Source organism: Pipistrellus hanaki (genome assembly GCF_964339955.1).
Source record: "Pipistrellus hanaki genome assembly, chromosome: 1".
NCBI classification, from domain to species: Eukaryota; Metazoa; Chordata; class Mammalia; order Chiroptera; family Vespertilionidae; genus Pipistrellus; species Pipistrellus hanaki.
In genome coordinates this window covers 158,783,256-158,803,895 of record NC_140503.1, presented here as the reverse complement: position 1 = coordinate 158,803,895, position 20,640 = coordinate 158,783,256, and the positions used below count along the sequence as shown (strand labels likewise).

Here is a 20,640-nt window from a genome sequence, read left to right as displayed (position 1 = left end):
TGGGACTCCAGTATTTACATTTCAAACAAGAGAGTCTGATGCTGATGCTGCAGGCCCAGGAACCACACTTTGAGAACTACTAAAGGAGAAGAATGTGCACCTTATTTAGAGGCAGTTGATTGGAGTATAAACCCCTGATCTACCAGTTATCAGGCATACAAATGTTCAGAATCATCGGATCGATGTGATAGTAAAAAAACAATGAATTAAAAGTCAAAGGTTCTGGTAATATGAACAATTTATATGACAACTGTCAAACAGTCTTCTCTCTAGGCCCCAGTTTTCTGTCTGCAAAATAGACAGTTCAATTATATTTGTGTGCATTTTCATAATTTCACATATTTTAAGTATATGATTATCCTCAAATATCTTATATAGTTAATTATAAAATAGAAGATAGAAAAATGCAAACAGTAACTCTTATCCTGAATAGATCCAGAGCCAGGCTAAAGCCCTGTGCCTGGTTTTCTTTCTGACCCCAATAATGTGATTCAAAGTTGCACAAAAGTAAAATAAGAAGAAAAAAGGTACATAAATCTGAGTCACTGTTACAATGTATGTCATTCATTTGCTCATTATTCATTAAATGGAGTTTTTTTTAGAACCTCTTGTGTTCCAGAACGTGTGAAGGATGTTGGGAAATCAGGATAAAGGACACCGTCAGGGCAATTGCATTAGACTGGCAGGACACTAATCCACGTATTTGTCATATAACTTATGTTCCATTGTGGCATTTCTTGAGAACCAATCGTCCCTAATCCATATAATGCAGCTGGCAGGGACACAATTTAGAGGGATCAAGAACTAAAACCCTCAGTGATGTGCAGCAGGGCCACAAGTCAAAGTCAGATGAACAAGCAAAGGGACTGAATATCAGTTATCAAATCCTGAAACTGAAGACTTACTGCTTCAGAGACAAAGGGTCTCCAGAGATCTATCTTATTCCTCATAGTTATGAGAGTCCCCATAGTATAGATGGGCACATTGCATTCCACAAAAAATATATCTCCCAGCTTCCCTTGTACCAGATGTAAGCCTGTGATTAAGTGCAGGATGAAGGATGGGAGCAGGATAAAGTGAAATATCCAATTCTGAGTCATACACTTATAGATAGGGTACTTGCTTTCCACTTGTGTTTTATGTCTTCCCACACACTGCAATGTGACCCTAGTGACTTTGACCATGTGGGCAAGAAAAACACTGTCAAGATGACCATGTCTCTGGATGGATGACCTTGTGAAACAAAACTGGAATTATACAGCAGCTAGACATTTATGAGCAAGAGAAGAGGTTAAGACACGGTACTCTAAGTCTCTTTGTTAGAGTATCTTAGGGTATACCTGAATATCGAATACAGATATCTATAACTGGATCCTATCTACTAGGCAAAAATTTGGAAGGAGAGTAAGAACCATATTCACTTTTGCTCTTAATAGGAGTACCAGCATCTAGCACAGTGCCTGGATCAGATTAAATGCTAAATAAATAAGTAAATTCATTGTAATACAATGAAATAGATGTGGCTTTTGACTTCAAGGCAAATCATTGCACTATGAAGATATAGACATGGAAACAAAAATAACAAATAGATTTCTTTTCTAATTTTATTAATGCACATGGATCCAATTCTCCAAATATGTATTTCATATATTTAAAAATTCTTATATTGGCAAAAGTTTAAGTTACTCTGAAATGCTTTTTGATAGACAAAGAAAATAGTTTGTTAGATAATAGGAAGAAATAGCATTGAATCTCAACTGTATCGTTTGTATTATTATTGTGTTCCAAACTAAATTATTAATACTTTTGAGTGCATACAATAGAAGTTAGCAATACTTCTGTGAATAGGTACCCAATCACTTGTCCCTTTTAATGGGATTATTTTGATTTATGCACACAAAACAACAAATATGTATGTATAGCTACACCATGTGTACTAAAATTTAATTAATTTAATTTAACTTAAATATTAAAAGATCTTACATTCTAGTTAAATGAGCATTGTTAAAAACAAGTATGTTTTTATGACACAACAATTATTTTAAAATTATTATTTTAAAATTATTTTTAAATAGCTATTTTAAAAAGTTAATTGATTCCAGAAATGTTATTACTTTATGGGCTAAAATTGTATATTATTAATGTAAATAATAATACATACCTCATAGAGGTATTTTAATGTTTCTGCATCATTAGGGCTTTCAGAGTAAAAAAAAACAAACACCTAAAACCTGGGTAAAGCCGGGACCAGTTTGACTCAGTGGATAGAGCGTCGGCTTGGGGACTGAAGGGTCCCGGGTTCGATTCTGGTCAAGGGCATGTACCTTGGTTGCGGGCAGATCCCCAGTAGGAGGTGTGCAAGAGGCAGCTGATCGATGACTCTCATCGATGTTTCTAACTCTCTATCTCTCTCCCTTCCTCTCTGTGCAAAATCAATAAAATATATTTAAAAAAAAAAAACAAAAAAAAAAAACCTGGGTAAAGACAAATCTTGCTAATTAAAGAGTGAATAATTATAAACTTACAGAGAAAATATATTTATACTTCAAAAGGGTAAATCCCAGAGCCATCCATTTACTAGTACATTCCAAAAGATTGTAAAACAGGGACATCTTCCCAGAAAAGATTTGTTTATATTGTAAGTATTAAGTATTCCCCTCCCTTTCCTTCTCTTCCCTCTCTCTCCCCTCCCTCCTTCTCTTCCCCTCTTTCCCTCTCTCTCTCTCAATCTGAAGAAAAGGAAATGGCCGCTGTGTAGCAGTTCCAATACAACCTCTGAATTTCCTACTTTCTTCTGGGTAGTGCCAGTACCTTTTGTGCATGTGCAGTGACATCTGGCTATTACGGCATAGCCCTGAGGGGGTGAAGGGGCCATAGGTCGCAGTGCAGTTGTAGTTGGTAATAACACCCTGTCTCTGATCTAGAAACTTCATGTCTGCTTTCAGGACAAAATAAATGAATACAGATATTAAAAACTTGGAATGATCTATTTTTAAAAAGCAAAGATTTGTGAGCACCATGAGAAAAGCTGTATGGACATGGTAGCTGAGTCTATGGTTTTAATCCCTACCCGTTACCATATTACCAAAAGAAAAGGTATCAATGATAAGGCACTTTGACCAATGAGCTTCATCCTCCTCAAAGTGCAAAGAAACAGAGAAGTGGCAATTGTACACGAATTCCTCTGTGACTAATGCTCTTCTGTAACTTATGTCCTACTTTTCAATGCCTTTTTGTATGTCGCTACATGGTCAAAAGACTCTTTGTCCATTCAGATTTCCACCTCTGAGAGTAAAGTAACGCCAGTGAAGATATGTTACCCAATATACCAAATGTGGTTCATTGTAAACCAAAGGGGAAAGAAAGCCTTATTCTGTCCTTTCATCAAGGATGATTGCCTGTTTCAAAGCTAATCCCATTAGTGTCTTCCTGCTTTCCCCGAATTTTTTCTTTAACAAGTAGTATACTTTCCCTTCCTGGTACCTTCAGTCTATCTGTCTTTCTCTGTATTTCTCTAGGTGTCTCTCAGTTGGCTTCTTTGTGTCCCTGTGTTCGTGTACCTCCTCTCTTCTTTCTGTGTCTCAGTCATCTGTGTCTCCCTTGCTATTCCTATTTCTCTGTTTCCATTTCTCTCCCTCTTTTTTTTCTCTCTCTCTCTCTCTCTCTCAACCCCTCCCTCCCTCCCTTCCCCTCTCCCTCCTTCCTTCTTTCTCTCCATTCACCTCACCTCCAACACCCAACATTTCCTCTCCCATGAGGGACACAGACTTTCCTGTCTTTTCAAAACATATTCTTTCCTTTATCTATGAGATTGCAAGCACTTAACTCCCAAGCGCTCTCCTTTGCAAGACAACTTGACAGAAAAGGAGTCCACATCAGAATTGAGAAGGCAAATTGAAAAACTAAGGGGCAAACCTTTAAGAGGGGAAAATTAAAACAAAGGGGCAAATGCCAAATCAAATAAGACGGAATGAAGAGTCCTTGCTGCCTGTATCTCAGTGAGAGCAGTGCCCACGGAGTGGCATGCACAGAAGTGGATTCCAGTGAGTTGGGGAGTTAACAGGAGATGAAAAAGAGAAAGAGAGTTTAACAGCAATACGTATTTATTAATGTGCCAGAGCTGTGCTAAGCTTTAGAAACACAATTGGGAGTCTCTGCCGATAGAGAGTTTATAGTCTAGTGGGAAATGAGACCACTAAAGAGGCAATGTAAATATAGAGTGATAGCTCTACACACACACACACACACACACACACACACACACACACACACAAAGCAGGGATGTGGAAGCATGTCTGAGGGGCAGATACTGAATTCCAATGGGTTATAGACAGTGATATAGGGTGAAGACTGCGAATTCTAGTCCCCCTGCTCTTTGTGGGCACAAAAATGGCTGACATCTGCTGCTTCCTCTCCAGTCAGGAGCGGCCATGTAACTGATTCCTAGCCAGCGGAACATGAACAGAAGGGAAACACACCACTTCCAGGCCTACACAGTGCAAGTTCTTCCCTCCATGCTTTTATCCCCTTTTGCTGTTTGGAAAAGATGGATATGGCAGATGCTGCCTCAGTCTGGCTCCTCAGATCACTGAAGAGAGCAGCCACCTTCCCCTTGTCCACTTACTTATCCCACCTCCACCTGATGAGAAACAAACAGCCATTGTGTTTGAACCTCTATCATGCTTTTTAATCACCAGAATTATCCTAACTAATGTATATGAATTAAAGGATGCAAAAGAGTTAGCCTGAGAAAAACAATGGCATTTATGTGTATATGTGTCCATCTTTCCACTAGATAAATGGCAGGTCTTTGACCCTGTCTGTTCAGTTTCATACCCCTCTGAAACAGCAGAGTCTAACAAATATTCATTGAATGAAAAGGAACTAACGAGCTTCCTCAGGGATGAGATTACATTTTTTACTTTGTAGTTTTTCTTTATTTCAGGTTTATAAATAAGGACTCTAGACAACCACTATCATTTGCATGTTCTTTATTTTATTAAACCTAGTCATTCTCCTTCTAATCCAGTAATACTTCTCCTGTGTACAGCGCTCATGAATACATCCCCAATATTTAGCTGTTTCAATGTCATTGGTTTCTAATTTTCTAATCTCATGACCCTAATACATTCTGTGTGGATGCCATTAATATTCATTTATAGTTGCTATGTTATCTGTTACATTCAGACACAATAATATGGAAGAATATTATTTTTAGTAAATTTGCATCAATTTTGGATTGCACTTTTCAATGATTCTTTTAGAACTTGTCATTTATCTGTGCTATTAATATTATCAGATCAAATTTAAATTAGTATATTATTTAAAAAATAATTTAAAAAGTCAATAGTGGTATTAGTATCTCATTCTTTAGGTAAAGGCATAATTATTATAGAAAGTTAAATTACTCTAATTAATGCATTAAAATAGTTGAATTTGTTTCTATTTCATAGTTTGTTCTATTCTCTATTTTAAGTATTTTTATCATTTGCTGTATTACTCCTGAAATTAGGGGTCATATAATGTAGTAAATAAATAGGATATATTTGTATGTGTGTGTGTATGTGTGTATATATATATGTATGTGTGTGTGTGTACAGATGTATACATCATATATTGGCAGATTTAATATAGTACAATTTAACATTTAAGGTTTCCATCAAGACATTTGAAGTCTTGAGACTATAAGGATGGATGTCAGGATCTTTGTCTCAAGGAGATCATTATCTAGCAGCAGACAGTACTAAAAGATGTAGAAGTAGATGTTATGTCAATACAGATGAGATAGTAATTACTTTTGTTAAGCAATAGGAAAAGTAAGTTAAGGCTTCACAGATGTGGTGACCCTATAGAAAATGATATTGTAATAACTATGTCCAGTACAAGGTGGGTACTAGAAATATCAGAGGGAACACTTTGTAAAGTATATGACTGTCTAACCATTATGCTGTACATATGAAATTCATACAAAATAATATTGAGTGTAAATTGTAATTTACATGGTTCAGTGTTTGAGCATCAACCTATGAACCTGGAGGTCACTGTTCAATTCCCATTCAAGGCACATGCCTGGGTTACAGGCTCAGATCCCAGTGTGGGGTGTGCAGGAGGCAGCTAATCAATGGTTCTCTCTCCCCCTCTCCTCGTCTAAAATCAATAAAATTATATATATATATATATATATATATATATATATATATATATATTACTTTTATAAAGAAAGTTGACAATCAAATTGTATCCTAGTGATTAAGTCATTGCTTGTGCATACATTTTACTTTTAAATAAAAGAAATACATAGTGAAGAGCAACTATAAGTATATCATAAAATTGTACTGGGTATATTGAATATGACATATCCGTGGAATAATCTGAAGGATAAAATGTACAGAAATAAGTATATGGACTTAGAAGTAAGGTGCAAGCTTCCAGTTATAAAATATGTAGTGTGCAACATGGTGACTCTAGTTCATGATACTAGATTGCATTTTGAATGTTTCTATCAGAGTTGAACTTAAAAGTTCTTATCACAAGAAAAAAAAGTTTTTTAACTATGTATGGTGATGTTAACTAAACTTATTGTGGTGATCATTTCACAGTATATACAAATATAGAGTCATTATGATGCATACCTGAAAGTAGTATAATGTTATGTCAATTATATCTAAATAAAAAGGTATATTTGCAGTATATCATTGAATTATATGTATACATCAATAAAAAAATAAGATGTAGCCAGATGGACATAGATGTGGGAGACATTAGGCACTGTACAGTGAAAGAAGAGGAAAAGCCAAAGGAGGCAGAACATTTATAAAGTATTTGAAGAGTAGAGAAAGGTGACCGATAAAAGAGACAGATAATGTTAGGAGGTTTGAGGAATAGGTAATTAATTAGTCATAATTAATAGATAATTAATTAGTCATAAATGTAGGAGGGAACAACAGTTGGTTTCCACCTTGACTAACATCACTAGCACTCAAGCACAAACCAATAACATTCATGACACTTGCCCTAGATTTATTCCATTGTTCCAAAATTTCTCACAATTCGATCTAGTTCTACAGTGCTTTTAGGCACTGGATTCTATCTCTCATTTAGAATCTCCCTCTCATTCGGATTTTGAGTTAGTACCTGCCCTTGTGTCTCCTTTTGCTCTGGCTTCTGACTCCAATCTTATTTTCAGGGACTTTATGTTGGATTATTTTACTGTCTATCTGCACAATAAACCACAAAAACAGCTCTCATCTAGCCAATCCTTTAGAAACTGGCCATGACCCAGGTCAACTAACACTAATGAAAACTAACATCTATTGACTATTTACTAAAGCCAGGCACTGAATTAACTAATTTAGTTTGCTTTAAAAACAACCCTATACATACATATTTTTACTAGCTTGATCATCAGCAGAAGTTACTGAGGACTCCAGCCAGGCAGTCTGGCTCCAGAGTCTGCATTCTTAACCACTGTGTGATGGTGCCCTTCATGGGCCAGTCAGTTCATCCAATTTCAAAAAAAATGAACATCCCCAGCTTTAATAGCAAGGGAAGACAGACAGTCAAGAAAAGTTCAATAAACACTTCACACTTCCAAACATTCCAGAGAAGTAAAAAAATGAGGGCTGAAAAATAAGCCAGTGGATGAACAATTTAGGGGGCCATAGGCGGCCCTTTCCATAGCATCCTATGCTATCAGATGGGTAATGGTAATACAACTGGGACTCTCTGTGAAATGAGAATTTAAATTATATGTGGAGGCATTAAACACAGACTTCTCTATCCAGAAGTTTAATGATGAAGAAAGAGTGTCAGAGAGGCGGTTTGAGGAATAGGCGCGTTCTAAATAACACCTTTTACATAAGAATTTGGTGGGAGTTCTTCGACATAAGCAGAGGGAAAGACACTCCTGGGGGAGAAGAGACAGTTGGTGCAAAATACTGTACAGAACAACTGACAGACCCCAGGGGACAGGGATGGAATCAAGAACACAGGCGGGTGGCCTGCCTCGGGGAGCTCCTCATGGAGGAACTAGTTGGGTAAAGACTATAAATGACAGGAGGTGGAAGGGGACATTTGATAGCTCACATGCCTGAGGCCATCTGCTTTCTCTAGAAGTCAGAGGCAAGGCCTTCTGCAAAGAACAGGGCTGGTGAAGTGGAATTGCGAGCTGGCAATGGAAGTTGTAACAGCCACCATGGGAAACGGGACAGGAAGTTGATGAGACACATCAGTTAAATGGATTGCTCAGCGGTGACCAGGGCCCAGCTGAGGATGCAGCTCATAAACTTATAATGAAGGAAATCAGCATGATGATGTAATTTCTCCAGCTGAGCTCAGCCTTCCAGCAGAGGCGGAGAAAACAGTCAGTCAGGCTGATTCGAAATGAGGGTTTGGAAAGTAGGGGGCTGCAGAGGCAAAAAAGGTAAAAGAAAGAGAGAGCCTCTGAGGCTGTCTTTGCCATCACTTTCATGGTTCCAGGCTCAGTGGGGGAAATGTTGATCCAGCGGGAGAATGAGAGGCTCAGAGAACAGGGAGGTCTTGAAACAATCATGCCTCTAAAGAGATACAGGAGAGAAAGGATGTGGGAAAGGGACAATGTGAAAGGGACAAAAAGTTGGCTTATCATTTTCCTCTGCTTCCTGATTCTTTCCATTTTCTTAGGTGCCTTAAACCTCCATGCCAGCTAATTAGCATCCTAAACTTACTGGGTTGTCTCTATACTAGTTATTCTCCAAGTTTATGTTTTTGCTAGTTAAATTGAGTCTCTCTGATTGGCCACCTGAAGTTAAATTTCATTCATTATCAGCCACTAGTCCCTTTGGTGTGGATATGTGAATCAGGAAAAGGCAGCTACTATGAGTCAGGGGACCCCAGGGCACATTGCTGGGCGGGTGCAGGTCAGGTGGAGTCCAGACCCCACAAGCTCCCTCACCACCTGCCTTTGTGCAGGGCACACATTCCCCAACCATATTTCCCAGTTGTGGAGGAACCCAAAAGAAAAAAAAATTCTTTTTCAAAATATATTTGGTGCTGTAACTCCCTGGATTAGGAGTAAAAATCTTCATTTTCATGAATAAACGTATTAAAATCTTCTGTGGAAACATCCTATATAATAAAAGGCTAATATGCAAATTGTCCCCTCAGGAGTTCAACCCACCAAGAGTTCAACTGCTCTCTATGAGGTGTGCTGACCACCAGGAGTGGGTGTGGAACAAAGAAAGGCCCTCGCCGGTAGCTGGGGGAAGGTCCCCAATCAGCCCTGGTCATCGGCCAGACCTAGGGGACCTACCTGTGTTCGAATTCCAGGCCTCTTGTTTTTAATAATAAAAAATAAAGGTGAATATAAATGAAGAAGAGCATAGCTAAGAGAATTCTAAAACACTTGTCTCTAAATAAGAGAAACACTCTATCAAATAAAGTGGCTAAGTACCCTCTCTGATGGTGATTTAGGACTGCTCATCCCCCTCTCCCCATCATACAGTTGAAAATGCAATGCTTCTATGCTGGATTCATAACTTTAGATATGCAAAGTGATAGGACTCTCACCCAAACTTCCAAACCAGAAGATATCTTCCTATGTCCTCAGCTCTCACATTTAAATTCATGATTAGCAAGACAGATAGCTCAGACTCTATAAACAGAATATGATGTCGGAATGGGCCAGAAGCATGACTCTACAGACAGAGGGGCCACGTGCCTTCCTTCTGAGCTTTATAAAACTCTCCTCTAACCTTGCTTTTTTTAGTTACAATATTTATAATGCCTACCTGCTTTCCCCTTTTGTTTTATGGGTGTATTGTTTTTTAAGCCACCTTATCTACAGATAGAATGGACAGGTCTCTTCAAGCAGTAAATGAGAATTGTTTCTGGAATCTGAGGAACAGGAATTGCCCTCTGTTATTCAGCATAATTTAACTTAATTGAAGACATCACTTCCTTTCTGTGAAGAATGTTGGCTTTTACAAGATGTACTGAATAGTGCAGAATTAAGTCTTTAGTTATTTATATTTGGTTTATATATTATTTTTAAAAAATATAACGATAGATACACTTTAATCTTAGCAATTAAGAATTATTCTTCTGGGCCGGGACCGGTTTGGCTCAGTGGATAGAGCCTCGGCCTGCGGACTGAAAGGTCCTGGGTTCGATTCAGGTCAAGGGCATGTACCTTGGTTGTGGGCACATCCCCAGTAGGGGTGTGCAAGAGGCAGCTGATCGATGTTTCTCTCTCATCGATGTTTCTAACTCTCTATCCCTCTTTCTTCCTCTTCTTTTATAATAAAATATAAAAATAAAAATAAAAGAATTATTCTTCTGGAAAAATGGTACATGGACCATAAAGTAATCTTGTTTTTACAATAAAAATATCTTTTTATGCCCTAGAAGACAGGTCCTAAAAAAAATGTCTCACTTAACCATTTAATCTTTGGAATTGAAATAGGAACTGAAAAATAAATAATGTGTTCCTAATTATTTCTCCTGGTAAAGACATTAGATTTTATATCAATATATTATTTATAGACAAGGCTTAATCATCTGTAAGTGAATAATTATCTACGGAAACTTAAAGGACAATTTTTCCCTCTGCCAAAAAAAAAAAAATGTCTCTGGGCTGCAAACTCTTACTGCCAATTTTTACTACAAGGATGTAAATTAATTATAAATTTACTGAAGAATGACGAAACTCAGAATACATGTCCATAATACCTTCCAAAATCAAATGTAATTTTGAGGATTATGCAATCCAACCTCTTCAGCATCAGCTGTTACATGTTTATAAATATGAACACATACATACTTTATGGTTAACATACAGAAATAAGGATTTTTATGTAATTTTGCCTTTTCCAATAAGCATATTGCCATCAAACTTCTACCCATGGTTTCTCAAAGCACCACATTTTTCTCTGAAGGAAGATAAATGATATTTATAGTCTCACTCATTGATCAAAAAATATGGTAAATAAATATTTGGGGCTGAAGCTATGCAAAAGAGCCAAGAAGAACAGCAAAATGTGCAAAAAGAATACAATGTCTGACTCTGTTCTATTTCACTGAACCATTACCACCTCAAACCTCCTTAGAATACAAAAGACAACATCTGAAACTCAATGCTCATTATCTCAGGAAGGTTGCAATTAAGTGCCTAGATTGTAATATTAATGGAAAATAAAGGGATACAAAATGTGCTGATATTCCAGATGTGGGTCAGAGGGTAATAATATTCCCTAGTCAGGGGCTAAATGGAAATGTGTGATTAAAGATGTATGCATCATTTAGCACAGTGGCTCATTAGGAACTCTAACAAGAGAGTGTACCTTAGGCTCTTGAGTGATGTTTCCAGAAACAAAATAGAATCATCATTCTAGACCCACTGATCAAGTCTCTTGTGTTACCCAGGACAGCTGGGGCTTTGAGAAACTTCTAAATGATTTTTACCCATTTCTCTTCATACCATCAGCTTCACAACCATAAAACATTTCCATCCAGATCTTGTGCTTAAAGATGGTTAGCTGGGTCTGTTTAGCCATGTTGCAAATTTAAAAACTAATGTTTAAAACTTAATGTTGTAGTAAATCATGGTTAACTGAAGCTCAGATTGAAAGACAGGAATGAAAAGGTTAAGATGCTTCTTTGCCAGAGTCACTTATGGAATATTAGTAAAGTCATTTTTAATCCCCATGTTCTCAAAGAATAACATTCATATAATATGCCCAATCTGATAATTAAGCTTCTGTTAAAATCAGGCATCTTCCTGGGTGGTATATAGGGCGGGGCAAAATAGGTTCATAGCTGTTTGTATGGAAAATAATACAACCATTAATAAATAATAATACAAGAATAAATTGTGTTTTGTGGACTCACAACTGTAAACCTACCTTTGCCATACCCTGTATGTTAACATTTTGCAATTTTTCCATTGTTGGAAAAGAACAACATTAAGTCACCTTCTTTGAACCTACTAAAAGTCATGATAGTATCAGGTTTATAAGGCAATGCCATGTATCTAATTTATTTTAGACTTTTTTAGTTCTGTGAGATATTGATGCTATCTGCATTTTACAGATGAGTAAACTGAGGTTCCGAGAGATTGAAAGTTAAATACTACCACAGGGCCAATTGAGTTATTTTAAGATATAAGTGTATTTCTAACTATAATGGCTGAAAATGATAATATAAGGTATTTTAAAGTATCTGTGAGTAAATAAATGATCTTTATATGTGCAAATATTTTATAGAATTCAGAGAATTTAATTTCCTTCCTAGTTATAATCATCAATAAATAAGCATTGAATACCTTTCATAATGTTCTTTAACATGGCCAAGTTTCCATCTCTTTTGTTCTAATATATATACTAGAGGCCCAGTGCACAGATTAGTGCACCTGTTAATTGATTTGGCATTATTACCAGTAATTTTTTTTTGAGCATTTGAACAATTTTGGATTTTTTAAATTTTTAAATTTTTTAAATTTTTTTTTATTTTTTTGCTTTTGGATTTGTTACTTTGTTATGTTTGGTTTGGGTTTGGGGGAGAGTTCTGGCCTATCCAAGGTAATTCTACCTACTACTACTAAGTTGGAAAGCAAAATGCAAATTGTGTCCCACAATTAAAAGAATGAAAATATAACAAACCACAAAGAAAACCCCTTTTCCTTCTATACCCCTTTTATCACAGACATGGGGGACCTAGCTCTTCAGTCAATAACTGCGACTCCTATCATGTTATAAGTACCCTTCAAGAGACTCTACCCCTAATGGACATGGAAACCACCACTCCCCCAAATCCCTTACATGTTAAGTGTACACTAAGTCACATCTATTTCTTTTCAACATTTTAAGTTCTATTTGGGAGTAAACGAGGCCTAAACTACATATATATCTTTTCATATTTATCAAGATAATATAGCTGCAGTAACAGATGCTGGTCCAAAGAAGAGCCCACTAGATGAAGAAACAAAAACAAAAACATTTGTTTCCTGTACCACATGTTACCAATGGAATGTTTTCTGTCCCTGCCTTCCTTCAGTGTAGAATACCCACACACACACACACACACACACACACAACAAAAATTACAAAAATTCTAGACTTCCTTTCAGTCTATCTAACCCTTAACTTCACCAGGCTACAGGGATATTGCTAGACAGGTTCACTCTACACACCACTTCCACTTATCAAAGGAAGGTGGTGAAGCAAGAATATGTGAATACTCAAGGTTTGGCTGAGCATGACTGGCAATTTAAATCTTAGATGATATGCATAGGGATCTTGTTGCTATACACTAGCTATTTTCAACCTTTTTAAAAAATACATATTTTATTGATTTTTTTTAACAGAGGAAAGGAGAGGGATAGAGAGTTAGAAACATTGATAAGAGAAACATTGATCAGCTGCCTCCTGCACATCCCCTAAGGGGATATGCCCACAACCAAGGTACATGCCCTTGACCAGAATTGAACCTGGGACCCTTGGGTGCGCAGGCCGAGACTCTATCCACTGAGCCAAACTGGATAGGGCTCAACCTTTTTTTATCTCATGGCACACATAAACTAATTACTAAAATTCTGTGGCACACCAATTTTGATTCATTCACACCATACAGGTATTGTTTTTTTGGCTGTTGTCATTTTTTTTTTTTTACTTGACAATTGAAGGGAACGAGTTTAGCACTCTTGACTAAATAGGTACTGCATGTTTTAAAAATTCTTGTGGCAAACAGGTTGAAAATCACTGCTATAAACCACTAACTAAAGGATATTCAGAAAAAAATTATCATTCATTTTTTTGTGAAAAAAAAGATATATACTAGTATCCTATAGTCACAAAAAATATATATATGGTATATAGCATATATATATATTCAATTAAGATACACTAATCCGCTGAAGCCGGTTTGGCTCAGTGGATAGAGTGTCAGCCTGCGGACTGAAAGGTCCCGAGTTCGATTCCGGTCAAGGGCATGTACCTTGGTTGCAGGCACATCCCCAGTAGGGGGTGTGCAGGAGGCAGCTGATCAATGTTTCTCTCTCATTGATGTTTCTAACTCTCTATCCCTCTCCCTTCCTCTCTGTAAAAAAAATCAATAAAATATATATATATTTTTAAAATACACTAATCCATGAGATTAGTATGTATACATTTTACATGTGTATATATTATATATATTATAAATTGGTAATATATTCACTATTTATATTGGTATACACATATTGCTATATATCTAATTTAAGATAAACTAATCCATTGGAGAATGTTTTATAACAACAATTATTTAAAGTGTATCATCTTAATTCTACATACTTAATTTTATTTATTTATTTTAATATATTTTATTGATTTTTTTACAGAGAAGAAGGGAGAGGGATAGAGAGTTAGAACCATCAATGAGAGAGACACATTGATCATCTGCCTCCTGCGCACCTCCTACTGGGGACATGCCCACAACCAAGGTACATGCCCTTGACCAGAATCAAACCTGGGACCTTTCAGTCTGCAGGCCGATGCTCTATCCACTGAGCCAACCAGTTAGGGCTAAATACTTAATTTTCTAGGCACAGATTTTTTTTACAATAAGCCACTCTTATGCTTTTGTCAGTATTAAGCTTACTTCTTTGATATAAATATGCTGTAAAATATCACTTTGCAAAATTGGATGAGGATTGTTTATAAGATGATTATATGTAGAGGAAAAGAAAACAAGCTAAAGAAGGAAAGAATATGGTTTTATATTCTGTCATTTAAAACTATGCAAACAGCTCTTTCAGTTAAAGAGCAGCCCAAACTTGGTAAGCCTTCTCTGCTGAACTTGGTTGTTGACTTTTGCTACCTCATTCACTGTCAGTTTTAATTGTTTTTGGAGAAAGAAATAAAACAATAGAAAATGTTCTTGGCTTAGCAAGCAATGAAAGGATGGAGTGAGAAAAGGACAATGTTGATTTATCTCTATGTTCTTTTATTTATTTATTTTTGTTCTAGAGCTAAAATCAATGCTAATGAATCCTCTTCTGATGTTTGAAAAAATATATTCTGAGATGATGCCCAGTCAGAGTGGCTCAGTGGTTGAGTGTCAACCCTTGAACCAGGGGATCATGGTTTGATTCATAGTCAGGGTGCATGCTCAGGTTGCAGGTTTGATTCCCAATAGGGGATGAGCAGGAAGCAGCTAATCAATGATTTTCTATCATCATTGATGCTTTTAACTGTCTTTCCCTCACCCTTACTCTCTGAAAATTAATAAAAATGTTTTTTTTTAATGTTCTGTTCATCTGGCTTCCAACCACTGTTGTTACATAACTCATAGATTGCAATCCCCCACCAAGGAAGCTACAGAGGACTTCTCTGCTCACCCAGAGCAGCAGAATGCAGGCATCTTGTTTTATTCGGCTTCACTTTATTTTGCTTTGAAGAAATTGCATTTTTTTAAAATGAAGGTTTGGTAAACCTATTTCAAACAAGTATATTGGTGCCATTTTTCCAATAGCATTTTACTCACTTCGTGTCTCTGTGCCACATTCTGGTAACTCTCACAATATTTCAAACCTTACACCATTATTATATTTATTATGCTGATTTGTGAACAGTGATCTTTGATATTACTACTATAATTGTTTTGAAGGGTCATGAACTGTGCCCAAATAAGACAGCAAACATTAATAAATATTGTGTGTGTTCTGACTGCTCCACCGACCAGCCATTCAGCCATCTCTCTTCCTCTCCTCACGCTTCTCTATTTCTCAAGACACAACAGTATTGAAATTATGCCAAATAATAATCCTATAATGGCTTCTAAGTATTCAAGTGAAAGTGAGAATCACATACTTCCTCCTTTAATGCAAAAGCTAAAAATGATTAAGCTTAGTGAGAAACACATGTCTGGGAATGGAAGTATGCTTGGTGTGAGGGAGGTAGATGAATGCATTAACAAAAACAAAGAGTGAAAATTAAATTAAAGGCAGGTTGAAAAAGAGGACAAATTAACATGAGAATCCTATATAATAAAAGGCCAGGGACCATAAGTGTAACAACCAGAATGACTGCTGGACCAGTCATCATGAGGTGCGTTGACCACCTCTTGGTCCCTCCCCTCCCCTTCTTCCCCACCCCCTACCCCCACCTGCAGGTGAATGGGGAACCACAGTAAAGTGGGCGGCTGGTGATAGGGTAGGACTGGGGACTGGCAAGTGGGCAGAATGGCTGACCTCTTGGTCCCTCCCGCCCCCCAAGGGGGCACCAGCAACTTCACCTCCACTTTCACTTGAATACTTAGAAGCCATTATAGGAATATTCTATCAAATATTCCATCTGATAGAATGTGCTGCCCACTCACGTGGGCGGCAGCTGCCACCACCGCCACCGCTGCTGCTGTCCCTGCCAGGGTTTGGGGTGCTGACAGAAACTGCAGAGTGGCCTGCAACTTACCCACCCACCCTGGCGGCGAGACTACAGAGACTACGTTAGGATTGGGTTCTGGCGAATTGGCAGAAGAATGCCCTGATCACAAGCTAGGCCTAGGGACCCTAACTGCATTATTTCATGCACTGGGCCTCTAGTAGATCAATAAGAAAAATAGTACATAACTGACCCAACTTTAGTTTTGATAACTAAACAGAAATATCTCAAAGAAGAAAGAAACATGCTGGAAGAGTGGTGAATTAAAAGATAGGAAGGGAAGTGTGCTATCCCTTTTATTCCTCTTCATCTGGGTCTTTCCTAGTTTTATTTCCCTCGGCTATAGACAAAAAGACTAATAATAATCTGAGAAAACTACAAGGCTAAAATTTTGAAATTTAGGTGTTCCTTTACTGACAAATTAGTTGACAAGTTTTTTGTAAAGTTGGGTTAACAATTTTACTCAAGGACATTTACTTATTGAAATGTATTTTTATTACTATGCCAGAGACCTAGGATGATTCCCTTCCTATACAAGGAGAGAAATCCAGAATGTCCTATAAAACATACCACAAAAATTTTAATGGTAGATTTTTAAATCTTTCTGGGAAAATCTGTTAACTTTTTGAGCAAAATTTCTGCTTTGGATCTATTTTTGAATCATTAAAAGAACCATCAGCTTCCTTTCACTGGCAGTCCTCATTCTCCGTGGGAGTTTTAATTAAAGAAAAATGAAATAATCCCAGTAGCTATTGAACATCTTCACTGAGAACCTTAAGAAAACTTCCTGATACTCTACAGTTTTGAAAAAGGCAGCCAGTAACCACTGTTTTCTCCTCCTCCATTCTCCCAAATAAGAATTTTTGGTTTTCTTATATTTTCTATTTCATTTTGAAAGTCTTTCATGAATGCAATGATTTCCTAAATGGGGATCCCACTCTCCAAGTGGTACACAAACAACCCAGTAGGATATAAACATATATTATAATCTAGAAAAAAAATTGAACCTTACTCTATTTAATATACAGGTTAACATGGGTCCCTCCCCTGCCCAAGTTACCCTGCTGGCAGAGGTCACTTATTACCCAGACTTAAACATGTGACTTGAAAAGAAAGCAGGAATTTCCCAGACAGGAGAGGGTTGACAGAGGCACCTGAAACATTTAAAACCTTTAAAAACATTTACTATACCATATATTGCTGCCTCAACAAATCTCCACAAACTTAGATGCTAAACAATGCAAATTTATAATCTTATAATTCTGTTCTGTAAACAAGAAATTCTCCCTTGGTCTCACTAGGCCGATGGTTGGCAAACTGCAGTTCACGAGCCACACGCTGCTCTTTGGCCCCTTGAGTGTGGCTCTTTCACAAAATACCATGGCCTGGACGAGACTATTTTGAAAAAGTGGCATTAGAAGAAGCTTAAGTTTAAAAAATTTGGCTCTCAAAAGAAATATCGTTCGTTGTACTGTTAATATTTGGCTGTTGACTAATGAGTTTGCCGACCACTGCACTAGGCTAACATCAATGTGCCAGCAGCTGAGTGCCATGCTGAGGTGGTAGAGAAGAATTTGTCTCCTTGCTCATTCCAGTCCCTTGGCAGATTACAATGCCTGTGGCTGTATGACTGAGGCCTCCATTTTCTTGCTGATTGTTAGCTGAGGGCCATTCCAGCTTCTAAAGCCATCCCGTTTCTTGGCTCATGACCATTTCTCCCCACCTCCAAAGCCAGCAACAATAAGGCACCAGTCTCTCATAAATAGAGTCTCTCTCTCCTTCCCATTGGGTATCTCTGACCCACTGGTCAGCCTTACGTTCCACTTTCAAGGACTCACGTGATTAGATTGGTCTCACCTGCATATTATATTCTGGGTAACCTCCCCATTTTGAGACCCTTAACGTTAATCACATCTGCTAAGGTTACATACTGTTTTGCCACATAAGATAACATATTCAAGGGTTCTGGAGATTAGGGTCAAGGCACCTTAATCTTTGGGGCAACCATTATTTTGCCTACTAAATAATGAAATTGTTTTGTGTCATACCTGCACCATAAACAAACAAACAAACAAATAAATAAATAAAATTGCTTTACCTGTATAAATATCTTCAAAATGAAAGATTTGCTCCACTGTTAAATTATTAAAATATTCCATTTTTCAAATTCCAAAACAACTACTGACTAGCATTATAAAAGATTGAAATTTATTGGGAAAATTTCCATAGAAACTTGGTATGTTTGATAAATGAGGTTTAAATGGAGTAAAGGGTTTATTAAGTGCGCCAACCTGTATGTCTGCCATTTGAGTCAACTAAGTATTCAGAGTTGTCAAAATGAAGTGAACCTTAAAACATGTTCACACAAATATCTGTACATGGATGTTTAAAACACCTTTATCTATAATTGTCAAAAACTTGGAAGCAGCCAAGATAGCCTCAAGTAGGTGAATGTATAAGTAAACTGTGGAACACCCAGACAATGGAGTATTAGTCAGTTCTAAAAAGAAATAAGCTATCAAGCCATGAAAAGACATGGAGGAATGCTAAGTGTACATTACTAAGTGAAATAAGCCTATATAAAAAGGTTACATACTGTTTGATTCCATCTAAAATCATCCCTGAAAAGGCAAAACTAGGAAACAGTAAAAAGATCAATGGTTGCCAGAGGCTGGGAGTAGTGGAGGCACACAGAGGAATTGGGGAGAGTAGAAATACTTTGTAGACCTTAACAATGAACACATGTCATTTTAAGTTTGTTCAAATACACAGAATATACAACAGCAAGAGTGAATCCTAATGTAAACTATGGGCTTTGGTGATTATGATCTGTCATGGTAGATTTATCAATTGTAATAAATGTACCGTTCCGGTGGGGATGTTGATAATGCAGGAATCCACGCAGGGAAAATCTCTGCACCTTCCTCTGTATTTGCTGTGAACCTAAACTGCTCAGAAAGTCTTTATCTCATCTGGTAAAAGTGTGTATGATTTTTTAAAATTTATTTGTATTGTTGAAAGTATTACAGATGTCCCCTTTGTATGTTTTTCCCCATTGGCCCCCTCCACCCCTCACCTGCCCCTCCCAGGCCTTCACCACACTATTTATTGTCTGTGTCCATGGGCCATGCATATATGCATATAAGTTCCCCCATTAATCATTCCCCACCCCCCTATCCCCTTGTTTTAAAATGAACATTACTAATATAGCAGTAAGTTATATAACAAATAAAAATACTGACATAAATAAATCTTTTATAAATACAAATATACATATATATTTATAATACATGCCCCAAATTTTTACTTATAAGTGCAACCTATCACATTAAAAATTATTATACTAATAAGTTCTTACTAAATATTTTATACATTTAATTGCTACACTAATTAGAACCATCTAAAAATAGTTATCAATCAGATAACATGTAAATTAGATCTTGATTTGTCATTATTTCAGTTGGCCACTGAAAAATATCTAAAAGAATGGTTACCAAGGATCACAGAATCTTTCCATTTGGGAAACATTCAGCAAATTTTTAAAAAATACCACTTTTTAAATAGATAACAACTTTAAACATTGAACTTTAAAACTCACAGAGATATTTGAGATATCATTTATACTTCTTTGGAATGTAGGTATTTTATTTGCTAGTTATCTTAGCACATATCCCCTCATTTCTTTATGTGTAAACATTCAAATAAAATTTATGTGCACTAGTAACAGCTACTAAAACCTCTGGTTCTCTGGATTTTTTGTTTGTTTGTTTTTAAATGGCTTAAGTGTAATAAATATTTTTTGGAACCACAAAAAGTAGTCACAAGTAAAGTTGTACATATTGTTAGCAAATGGATAATGAATCACAAATAATGCTTATAGTTTTATTTTTCTTCAGTAGTATGTATTTTCCCTCCCAGTCATGCAATTTATTTATAGATTTTTGTTTGTTTGTGTTTGTATGCATGTGTGTGTGTGTGTGAGTGTGTGTAGTTGACAAAGGGTGTTCCCTTTAAAAATATAAGTTAAGCCCTAGCTGGTATAGTTCACTTAGGGTGGAGTGTCCTCCACTACATGGAAGGGTCATGGGTTCAATTCCCTGTCAGAGTATATGCCCAGGTTGCAGGTTTGATCCTCTGTCCAGGTACATATGAGAGGTAATTCTCATTCTCTCCCCACACTGCCTCCCTCTCCCTTCCTCTTTCTCTAAAATCAATAAAAATATATCCTCAGGTGTGTAATATATATATA

At 36.8% G+C, this 20,640-nt stretch overlaps 1 protein-coding gene across 7 annotated transcripts in view; it reads right to left on the bottom strand.

Moving 5' to 3' along the window:
- The window catches only part of MAPK10 (mitogen-activated protein kinase 10), a 261,568-nt gene that overhangs the window by 108,294 nt on the left and 132,634 nt on the right, over positions 1-20,640 (bottom strand). The gene's annotated exons all lie outside the window — the stretch shown is intronic.